Below are 10143 nucleotides of genomic sequence, written 5' to 3'. Positions count from 1 at the left end.
GATTGTGTCCTAATCAGGAGGCTGCCCCATGCTCACTGTGGAAAGGGTTTCATTCAGTAATGAATGCTTCCCGCTTTACTGAGCTGAAACCGACAACATCGTGTGCATTTAGGGCACACAGATTGCAGGATTGCAAGATTGCAGGGTGATTTGATTGCCACACTCAGGTTGGCAAACACACTGGTCATTATTTCCTTCTATAAGCATTCTGCTTCTTTATCTCTCTCTGTTTTTTCAGACTTGCACAATGTGAATGTTAGCCTTCCCAATAGTGTCTGGTAAATCCCAGAGGATTTCTTCACCCTTCTTAACTTTTTTTCCCTCTGACTGCATATTTTCAAATGATTCAACTTCAAGTTCACACACTCCTTCTGCTTGATCAGGTAGGATACTGATGCTTATTATTGGACTTTTTATTTCATTTACATATTCCTCAACTCCAGGATTTCTGTTTGGTTCTTCTTTTGATATTAATATTATGTTGAGCTTCTTATTTTGTTCATGTGTTATTTTGTCAAGTGTTTTCTTTCTTTTCTTTTCTTTTCTTTTTTTTTTGTGGTACTGAGCATTGAATCCAGGGCCTTCACGCTGACCTACATTTTAAAAAATTTTTAGTCTTGAGACAGGGTCCTGCTAAGTCACTAAGTTGGCCAGGCTGGGCTTGAATTTACAGTCCTCTTGCTTCAGCCTCCCAGGGTGCTGGGATTATAGCAGTGTTCCCTTACTCACTTATCTGGGACTTTTTCTGGCAACATGTTGGTCTCCATTTCTTCAGAGTTGGTTACAGGAATATTATTTTGTTTCTCTGGTGGCATCCATGCCTTTGATTTTTTGTGTTCCTTGAGTTTTGTGTTGCTGCCTTCATGTCTGAAGAAGCGGCACCTCCCCCATCTTAGCTTCCCCGCTCCAGGAGGGAGACTCTCCAGTGGTCTCCGCTCTCTCAGACCTTTTCCATGGTGGTGCCTGCCCATCTTGTCCTGTCCTCTCCGTGAGAGGTTCCTAAGACTGTATTCCTTCCCTCCATCCTGCAGAGTCAGGAGGGAGGCTGAGAACTCCCCTTCTCCCAACAGTGGAGAGGCTCAGGCCTTTGTTCCTTCTCCCGATCCTGTCATCAGGACACCTGCCACCCTGAGATGCCTGCTGTATGCAGAGGATGCAGTCTGGGGACGGGAGGAGAGCTGGATGGGTCATTGGGTGCCCATGGCAGGTGCCTGTCCACAGATGAACTGCGTGCTCATGCAGGTGTCCTCCTGCTCCATGAAACAGTGCATGGGCCCAGGTCCTCTCTTCCTTGCTCCCAGTCTCTCTAGCCACTCAGCTGTGCTGGTCATCTCCAAACCAAATGTCCTGCACACTGGTGCTGGGAGCTCACCAAGCTCTGGCTTTCCTCCAGGGGAGGTCAAGGCTGAGGGTCCCTTGGCACTGAGCTGAGCCATGCCTGGGTGGGTGCTGCAGCAAAGTGGGCCTGTGTGCTCACTCCTGCACGGCCACCTCTTCTCACATTTCCTGCACCACAGGCACCCAGGCCTGCGTGCTGGACTCCAGACATCTACTACGGTGCCCTCAAGTGGTTAAGGGAGGACGCTCACCCTTCTGTGAGGGCCCATTGCTGATGCCCCCATCTCAAACATCCCTGAAATCTTCGTGCTGCCACAAGGCCAGGCCTTCCCGTCACTGTTCCGTGCACAGTGCCAACCTCAACCTACTGGTAAAGGCAGTGCTTTGAGGCCAAGGGTTTGCCAAAATAGGTTAAAACTACCCATAAAAAGGCATGGCATTGCTGGGTCTGTGTATAGCATATTGAAAGTTATTATAAAACTATTGTATTGCAACAGGGTAGCATTGCTGTAAGAATGAACTAATCAGATAACAAAAATATACCTTGAGTTGAAATTGAATATAAAACTCAGCCAGCCTTCCTATTAATATTCATGTATATGCTGTAGGTTTTAGATTAGTGACAGCTGATGTTAACAATCACGTTTTTCCACCGTCTGTGTTTCTCTGAAGAAACGAAGCCAGTCTTCACTACACACCTGTTGTGGCTGAAATAAACTAATCAGTTTTGCCAGCGACCTTTTCAAATGATGTCCTTGAGAATCCATAGCAGTCAACAATTCTGTTGCTTTGGGGAAAAAAATCCACCTTCAAACTTTGAATTTTGCTCCTTTCTGCACAGGCAGCTCGTGTTTATCGGGGTCTCACCTCTGCCTCATTGGACAGTGGTTCTAGAGAGGAAAAGCATTTTGCATAATTGAGCTGAGTTCATGAGGTGAGCAGGGAATTCGTCTCAGTATGGGCTGCAGAGTCTTGAAGGAGCTGAAGCTACCTGCCACGCACACAGCCAAAAAACAGGTAGAAATCTCCAGCACTCTCATGGTGGGGGCGGGGGTGCGCTAACTTTAGTAAAAGCCAGTTACAAACTGAGAAGTCTTCCCTTTGTTTCTGGGGTCTATTTAAGGTAAACTTACTGAACCATAATGTCACCGGGTGTCTCTGTATGATGAAATTTCTATACATTCTAAGGCATAGTGCCATGTAAATGGAGGCGTAACTCAGAATCAACCTCAACATGCAGCTCCAAAGACCAGGACACCCACCTGTCACACCCTGCTTCAGACGTGGGGTCACTTCATGAGGCATTGTTGAAGTGGTGTTTGTACTCGGAGTGGACCCTGGGCTGGTGGTTTCTCTGTGTTTATTTCAGTTGTCATTTTGCTTTATTTGACATGTCTTTACTTGTTATGCACAATCTATAGGCTACTTTCAGTAACAATAAACATTTTTAAATTGACCCAAAATTGCATGTGGAATTCTGGGATGTGTGAGGTGTTCAGTAAAGAGTAGCTTTAGTGGTAATTTTCCCAATTGGTGAATTTGACGTTTCCAGGCATAGGTGGACAATAACTAACTTTTACACTAATATATCTGCTTTCTCTCCTAACCATGGAATGCCTGAGATCATTAAATGATAGAAGGTTTGTCCTGGCCCATAATTTTGAGGATTCTGGTCCACTATAGTTGGCCGCAGGGCTTTGGGCTGTGACAAAGCAGCACACCATGGATAGAGTATGTGCTGGGACCAAACTTTCCTGGCCAGGAAGCAGAAGAGAGAGGAAGAGAGGAAGGGATGAGGGTCCAGTAGACCCTTGGAGAAATACCTCAGGCACCTCGGGCCTCCCATCTGGCTCCACACCCTGAAGCCTGCACCTCCTCTCTTAACACTGGGGACCTCGGCCTTCAGACACAGCCTTTGGGGCACTGCAGATCCAAACCACAGTGACTTCTAAAGGAAGCAGTGCAGGAAAAATGCAGGAAGTGCTATTCTCTTTGTAAGAGTTTTTGGTGCTATCCATGCAGTGATGTGGGGCACCTTTGATTCTTCTCCACATTTTTAAGTGGGGGCCACTGTCACCTATCTTGGCGTCCATATCTGAGGTGCAGTTGTCGAGTTCTAGTGCCATGGTGTATCCACTGTGACCTTCGTCCCAAGTGGCAGAGCATCCTCCACACGCAGGTGCAGTCAGTGGGGCAAAGCTAGGCTCCCAGGTGCTGCGGTAGCAGGAGGGCTGCACATGGTGTCAGGTGCAGTGGGTGTGTGCTTGCTTTCTGGGTTGTCACCCATGTACCTGTCCAAGTCAAACCATGATGCTGGGGAAAGCAGTGGTGGAGGGAGTTCCACAGCCTGCAGATGTCACCTGTGATCTCCAGACTACATGGGAGGCGGTGAGGGAGGCAGGAGGAGTCCTTTGAGGGACACTCGCCTGGTTGCCAAAGACAAAGGAACCCTGCACCCCACCGGTCTCAGAGCTCTTGGTTTTTATGCTCTCTGATAAAATCTGGGTGTCTTGTCTTCTTCCTGTATTTGTATCAATCATTCAGGATTTAGCCTCCCTCTGCTATTTTGTTTTTATCTTTCTTTCTTGTCACTGTTTTAATCCTATGTGGGGGTTAACATCGTGGAAGCTCTGTGGGAAGTGTTTTTCCATCCTGGCAAGAATCTCAAGAGAACTGGCCTAAGTTTGGGAGATGGGGTTAACTCATTATTTGTTTTAATAGTGAGCAGTTGTATTTTAACAGGAATTTAGCATTCAAATGGAAATATCAGAATGGAAGTTGAAGGCATATCTTCTCAAGAGAGCTAGCTTAAATTTGGACTGTAAACTCCCAATTCTTCCTAATAGTTCTAATAACCTTCTTGTAAAAGCTGAATCCTGGGTTGTAACTGATTTGGGGATTCTTCAGTGATTCCTAATGGGCTCAAAGAGGGCTCTAGAACCAGAAGACGTGCCTCCAACTTCCATTCTGATATTTCCATTTGAATGCTAAATTCCTGTTAAAATACAACTGCTCACTATTAAAACAAATAATGAGTTAACCTCGTCTCCCAGGATCTGTGTGAACCTTGTGTGATTTGGAGCCATGAGATCTCTTGCTTTTGGGTCTGAAAACATTGTGCTTTTAAGGGAAGAGACCCAAAGTATAGCATTTACAAACAACTTTGAAACTTGTGCACTGATATGTTATAAAATTGTGCTCCAGATGTGCCCTCCTGTGAACTGTAACATGCTGGAGAATTGGCCTCTTGATGCTGAATTCTTCAGTCCAATATGACATAAAGTTCATAAACCAAAGAAAATCTCAGGCTGCCTGGAGGCCCCTCTGCAGTCTGGGCTGGCTGGGGTCTAAGTGGCTGTGGTGCACTCCTCTGCCCCGGAGCAGGTAGAGACTGAGACTCGGGGATTCTTGTCTGGGAACCAGTCATGGGGCTTTAATCACAGCAGAGGTTCGACAACTCCAGGGAGGAGCGTTTGCTCATTTGAGCTTAGCAGATCTGAACTCATGTGCTGAATGCTTGCCAGGGCCACAGACATGGCCTGAAAAGGAGCTTGTGGGATGGGGTGGTAAAGACCTCAGGAGAGCAAGCACCTGCAAAGGCCTGCCAGAGCCTGCACCGTGTGTATGTGTGTATCCTCTGTTTTGAAAAGGAAGCCATGGCCTCAGGCGTTCCTGGACACCCACCCCGCCCCCGCCCCTGCCCCGCCCCCCCCCCCTTCTCTTGCTGCTGAGCGTGGTGGCCATTTAAGTTTCTTTACTTTTGTGTTTTGTTTTGTTTTGTTGAGAGAGTCTCACTATGTAGCTCATGCTGGCCTCGCACTCACTATGCAGCCCAGGCTGGCCTCAAACTCATGGTGATCATCCTGCCTCAGCTTTTCATGCAGTTGTCACCATCTCCAGGATCCAGTGCCCCTACAGCTGTCTTGGGTGTCCAGTGAAGCACTTAGGAGACAGAGAGAAATGACTGAGCTCTGGGCTGCGGTCACATCCTCCTCTTGTTCCTGGCCACAAGGTCACAGGCTCAGGGTTGTTTGCTCACCACTGACCAAATCAAAGGAGGCCATTCATTCTGGTAAAAAGGAAAAAGGATTTATTCAAAGCTATCTCTGAGGAGATGGAGGGCCACTGGCCCCAAATCACCATCTCCCCCAGGGTCTTTCAACATCGGGAACAGAGGGAGAGGAGCACAGAGAGACAGTGCAGATCTCCACACTCAGCTCCCTCGTGCTCCAGCCTCCTGGACCCAGTGTCTGCATGTTCTGTCCCTTCATCTGGGTTGAGGAGATATGGGGAAGCCATTTATGCCCTGGGCCTTTAGTATGTTTGGAGAAGCCACTTGTCTCTTAAGGGAAAAAAAATCTAACTTTTAAAGTTCTATTTTGCTGTACTGGTCTCATAGTTGATGAGACGCATCTCCTGACAGCCACCGAGGCATCACCATGGGGCGTTTCTTCTGCTCCGTGAGGTGGGCAGCGCTGGGCCTGGTGCATGAGAGAGGCCACCGAGCCCCTGCGTCCTTGGACAGGGAGCTCAGGGACCAGGCAACTCACTGTGTGCCAAGCACAGGGCCCTGCCTGCCTGCCAGGTGCACAGCCTAACAAGGTTAGCGAGGTTAGCGGGACACGCGGGGGCCACCTCGCCTGCACACACTGAGTCAGGGGAGAGGAAGCGACTCCCGAGGAACGGCCGGGCCATGTAATGGGGAAGTGCTCCCAATCTAACTGTGACAGAGGCACTCTAATAGCAGGCGGCAAACAGAAATCTGCTTTATGGAAAGGTCGTGGTGTTCACTTGAGCCACAAATGGAAGTGACGGAGGAAAGGCTGGGTAAACAGGAAGCTGGCAGCTTGTGACCGTGAATTCATAGGTAATGTGCAGTGTTGCTTCCCCCCAGTTTTTATTTTTAAAATTTGAGATATGACTGCTATGATGACAAAACCATACCAGTGGAGAAGGAACATTTTGTTTCTCTGTTGACTGGGTCTCCTGAGTACACTTGGCCTCGCCACGTGCTGGGCGATCCGAGGAGCAATGGTTCTGAGGAGCAAGAATGCCACATCCAGCCTGTGTTCGCATGCTTGTTGCTTTTGTTCCTAATGGAGAGGGGAGCAGGGAGAAAGTGTCTCAATTGGTGTTTTTCGTTTCTCTGGCCTCAGGCTTTGCACACTGGAAGCCTGGCTCCGTGATGATTCCCTTGAAAACTGGGTCTTGGAGTCTGACTGAACAGGGGACTTCTGGAACTTTGTGTGCTCCTGATCGGCGGCCTGGCAGTGGGGAGATGCGACCAGCATCAGGCCAGGCAGGGTGCGAGCCCACTGTTGGGAGAATCCAGGAAGCTCTGTCCCTTAGCTGTTAACTAACAATCCCAGGGAAACAGTGCAGACTTCATGGCAAAGCACACTTGTTAGACAAGCCAGTGCATGCATTTACAGGGGTTTTCATTAACTGAAAAGCTGGACACTGCACAGAACTTCTGGTGGGAGACCCAGCATCTGGTTCTCATCTCAGGGCCCTCTTTCCTTTTCCTGTTTCCTCTGACCCCAAGGAGACCTCAACAGGGCAGGAGCAGTGGCACTGTGGCTCCATGGTGATGAGAAAGCAGGGGCTCAGGAACAGGGCTCCTGTGTCCCCCATAAGCACATGGGCCCACGGGAGAGATGGAGTGACACTTGTCCCACCACCATAGAAAGCAAAGAATGTCCCCACCTGCATGTGCTCCTTGGGACTCCATCCACATCGTTTGGGCATGGTGGCACACACCTGTGATCCCAGCACTCGAGAGGCTGAGGCAGGAGGATCGCCATGCACTTGAGGGCAGGCTGAACTACACAGTGAGACGGAACCAAACCAAAACAACAACAACAAAACTGCCTATTCTTGGTGTCCTAGCAATTTCAGCAGATACTCTGTTTTCAATCCCTGTATGCATGAGAACTGGGCACTTCGTTGTTTCCTGGGCTCCAGGCTCTGCATAGAAATCTGCAGCCTTACAGCCAATCTTAGTCAGGGATCCATTTCAACAGGAAGCGCCAGTCATTAACAGGCCTCTTTGGACATTAATGCGGTGTCTGCTCCATCATTTCCTTCCCGTTGTTCTTCCAAGCGCTTAATGTTTCATATCGGTAATTAGCAAACTCCTGTTATCTAGCACTAATTATAAACATTGCATCTATTTTTGCAATATGATTTTTCGGTAAATAAAATAACAATAATTTCTTTGAAACAGTCTGATATTAGTTCCTTTTATAGACACAGACTGCTGCATTGCCCTGAAGTTACACAGAGCTCTCCTGCTGGGTTTCATTCTAAAGTGCTACATTTCCTCAGTCATGGCTTGGCTCTGATGACTTCCAGCATATTTTACAGAGCAACTGCTGCATGTGTGGCTATGGGCTCCCTCTGTGTGTGTGTCTGTGTGTGTGTGTGTGTGGAAATTCAGTGTGAGCTCCCTCTGTGTGTGTGTGGAAATTCAGCGTGAGCTCCCTCTGTGTGTGTGTGGAAATTCAATGTGAGCTCCCTCTGTGTGTGTGCATATTCAGTGTGAACTCCCTCTGTGTGTGTGCATATTCAGTGTGAGCTCCCTCTGTGTGTGTGGGAATTCAGTGTGAGCTCCCTCTGTATGTGGAAATTCAGTGTGAGCTCCCTCTGTGTGTGGATATTCAGTGTGAACTCCCTCTGTGTGTGACTATTCAGTGTGAGCGCCCTCTGTGTGTGTGGAAATTCAGTGTGAGCTCCCTCTGTGTGTGGATATTCAGTGTGAACTCCCTCTGTGTGTGACTATTCAGTGTGAGCTTCCTCTGTGTGTGTGGATATTCAGTGTGAGCTCCCTCGGTGTGTGTGGAAATTCAGTGTGAGCTCCCTCGGTGTGTGTGGGAATTCAGTGTGAGCTCCCTCTGTATGTGGAAATTCAGTGTGAGCTCCCTCTGTGTGTGTGGATATTCAGTGTGAACTCCCTCTGTGTGTGACTATTCAGTGTGAGCTCCCTCTGTGTGTGTGGAAATTCAGTGTGAGCTCCCTCTGTGTGTGTGTGTGGAAATTCAGTGTGAGCTCCCTCTGTGTATGTGTATATTTAGTGTGAGCTCCTTCTGTGTGTGTGTGGATATTCAGTGTGAGATCTCTCTCTCTCTCTCTGTGGATATGTCCGTGAGCTCCTGCTGCGTGTGTGACAGGAGGATGATCAGCCAGGTGAGAGAGCTCTGTGTTTAGCACATCTTGGGCCAGATTCAGGATTAAAAGGGGAGAAAAGCACTAAAATTTATGAGGAGCCTACTTTGTACCAAGTGACTTCCCACAGTTCTTGTGACTGAGCTTGCCTGATACCAGCTTTGTAGGTCAGGAAACTGAGGCACAGGGAAATGAGGGGGTTGATGGGTTGGATGCCCATGTGGGTCCCCCCGGGTTTTGTTTCTCCCTATAGAATTTGTCACGCTGTATTCCATCTCATTTTCAGATCATGACAAACCCCACAAACACACATGCATGCATGTGCATACACATGTCTGAGCAGTTTTACCCAGGCCTGGAGGGACTTTTGGAGGTCACAGCTCGGGAGGGTTGTCATTGTCACTCAGTGGGTGGATCCTGGGGATGCTGCCTAACACTGACCGTGCACAGGTGTGCCCTGCAGCTGCTCTCTGAGGTGAGGGGACAGAAGAGAATCACAGGGACTTCCAGCAGCACAGAGAAGCCACGATGCTTGGTAGGATGTTATGGGAAGCTCCCTGCATGGTGTTTCAGATCCCATGGACCAGGACTCAGCCCCAGGAAGGGCAGAAGTCCTCTCTGGAGCCACTGGCCCCGGCTTTCTGATAAACCACATGGACTTCCCAGTGGATTCTGCACGGGCTCCATGGCTCCTCCTGGGTGAGTTTGCAACCTACCCTTGTCACTTACTCTGTGGCCATGAGGACGTAAGTTCCTGGGCCTCTTGCAGTGCCACGTGAACTGGTCAGACGTGCTGGCGTGGAGTTACCCAGCCCCGTACCATCTTCACCCTGCATTTGGCTCCCTCACTCGTCCCCACTGCCTACATGGGCTGCAGGCCATGGGTGCCCTGCTCTTCCCTTTGCTGAAGTTAGCCTGGCCAAGGAAATGCCCTTGGCCTTTCACCCTCCTGCAGGCATCAGAACACAGGCTTTGGCTGTTGGCGTCTGTGTTTGGACAGCATGCTGCCCTGCGAGTGTGTGGGCTGGGGCAGACTTTGGATGGGTCAGCCTGGCCCAAGGCATCTGGCTGAAGCACAGTTTGTTTATCATTTATCGTTTGTTATTTATTTTAGGAGACAGAGCAGAGACACAGGTCACAAGAAAGTGAGATGCTGAACAGATGAGAAAGCCAACTTGTACCTGGGCATGGTGGAGCATGCCTTGCACTCTGGGAGAGTGAGGCAGGAGGATTGCAGGTTCCAGCCCATCCTGAGCAACTTAGTGAGACTCTGTCTCACAGTAGAAAATAAAAGGAGGCAGGGATGTGGTTTAGTGTGAAGGCCCTGGGTTCTATCCCCAGTACAGACAAAACAGACACACAAACAAACAAACAAACAAAAAACAATCCATATGGAAGACATGTTTCTATGAGGTCATGTTTATTCATCTCCATTAGAATATCATCGTTCTCTGGTTGATAGTCATGATTTCCAAAGCAAGAAGTTTGGTTTATTGGTGGATATAAATTTTTAAATATAATTTAGCTTTGGACAAAATCCATGACGATCCAAAAGAAGAAAAGCCATTCTTTAGATGCAAATGTGCACACAGTGATCCTACCCTGGGCCTGGGCACCAGGGCTCTGTGTGTCCCAAGCTCA

General features: G+C 48.7%; 1 long non-coding RNA gene across 1 annotated transcript; it reads left to right on the top strand.

The window, feature by feature from the left end:
* The first annotated feature begins 248 nt into the window (after positions 1 to 248).
* LOC147821655 (uncharacterized) lies at positions 249 to 7524 on the top strand. The gene is made up of 3 exons (XR_015446723.1): positions 249 to 383; positions 2180 to 2355; positions 6495 to 7524. It is a non-coding gene; the product is annotated as an uncharacterized LOC147821655 (long non-coding RNA).
* Positions 7525 to 10143: the final 2619 nt, after the last annotated feature.

Source organism: Heterocephalus glaber, unplaced genomic scaffold, assembly GCF_053883595.1.
Source record: "Heterocephalus glaber isolate CG9 unplaced genomic scaffold, H.glaber_assembly_v1.0 deba00001724, whole genome shotgun sequence".
NCBI classification, from domain to species: Eukaryota; Metazoa; Chordata; class Mammalia; order Rodentia; family Bathyergidae; genus Heterocephalus; species Heterocephalus glaber.
Note: the sequence above shows the minus strand (reverse complement) of the source record. Positions and strands in the feature narration are given on the sequence as shown.